At 36.5% G+C, this 1,226-nt stretch overlaps 1 pseudogene; it reads right to left on the bottom strand.

The window, feature by feature from the left end:
• Positions 1–385: 385 nt before the first annotated feature.
• Positions 386–869, bottom strand: LOC147692709 (mitochondrial inner membrane protease subunit 1 pseudogene; annotated as a pseudogene).
• Positions 870–1,226: the final 357 nt, after the last annotated feature.

The raw sequence follows: 1,226 nt of genomic DNA, 5'->3' as shown, positions 1-1,226 counted from the left end.
TTGATCACTCATTTATTTTGTATTTTGAAACTGGCTTTCTTAAATATGAACACCATTGCGAATAGCTGCCAATTTACTATGCCACGTGAGTCACCTTTGCAAACTATGAATCGCCTTGAATGTTTTATGCTGCTCAACTCCCACAGACACTTGTTATCCAAGATAAACTTTATTTTGGCAATCTTTGGACTGAGATCTGCAAATGTACAGGTGTTGGTCACTTACACAGTTAGGTCTTCCCAGAAAGTCTCAAGTTATCAGCAGTGTGTACTATTGATAATGTTTATGCTACACCTTTACTAAACTACAGACTTCCTGTAACAATAAAAACGTTATTGTAAATTAATAAAAAGACTGGAAAATGAACTGAAAAATTGCCTATTACTCAATCATCTCGAAGTACAAGTCTATTAGGAATTTCCTGTACAGAGCCAAACTCAGCGAGAGGCCAGTTTCCCCTTATTAGTTTATACGGAGCTGACCGTAAGTAAGATAATCTGTGGAATTTCTAAGATTGAACCTTCTGAACAGACATTTCCATTTGTTACATAGCTGTGTTTTTTCCGAAAGATCTGAAGGACCCCACTGTTGCACATTTTGTCTCCTTCCATACTAAATACTCCCTTACAAATATTTGTTTTTGGATCATTTGGACTTGTTTAAATTACAATATCTCCTTCTTTAGTTGTATAAAAATGTTGACTTAAGTATTCCGATACAACCTGATCAGAATCATTAACTGCTGGCTCCAACAATGGGCCAAGACGCCCAACTTCTCCAAGATATTCAAAAGTAAAATATTCGATAGAGCCATACTGAATGGTGTAGCCAACAAGACGCAAAGTGTTTCCAAAAACACATCGAGACATATTTCATCTTCTCACAAAATAGTTGTAAAGTACACCAAATCTGTGTGCGTGTCCATGAGTGATATGTAATGGTGGCTCTATACGTAGTTGCTCTCTTGCAGGTCATCAATAAATCTCTACCCCTGTCCAATTAAATCCTACAGGCTTGCTGTATTCATGTCTTAATTAGTCGTTTGTGTATTGATATTGTAGTTCTATTTTAAAATGTGACGTTCTTTTCTGGTCTGTGGATGTCTTTTCACTTCTAAAGGATCCCTTTGCATTTGCCTTGTTTGTGTCAACTGGTCTTTTGTTTGTTTATATTGCTGTTTAGCAGGTCTAAGTTGACTATGTGGAACTCTTTCCTTGGGAAATATG

This window comes from Lissotriton vulgaris, chromosome 9, assembly GCF_964263255.1.
Source record: "Lissotriton vulgaris chromosome 9, aLisVul1.2, whole genome shotgun sequence".
Classification (NCBI taxonomy): Eukaryota; Metazoa; Chordata; class Amphibia; order Caudata; family Salamandridae; genus Lissotriton; species Lissotriton vulgaris.
This window is presented reverse-complemented; position numbering and strand designations above follow the sequence as displayed.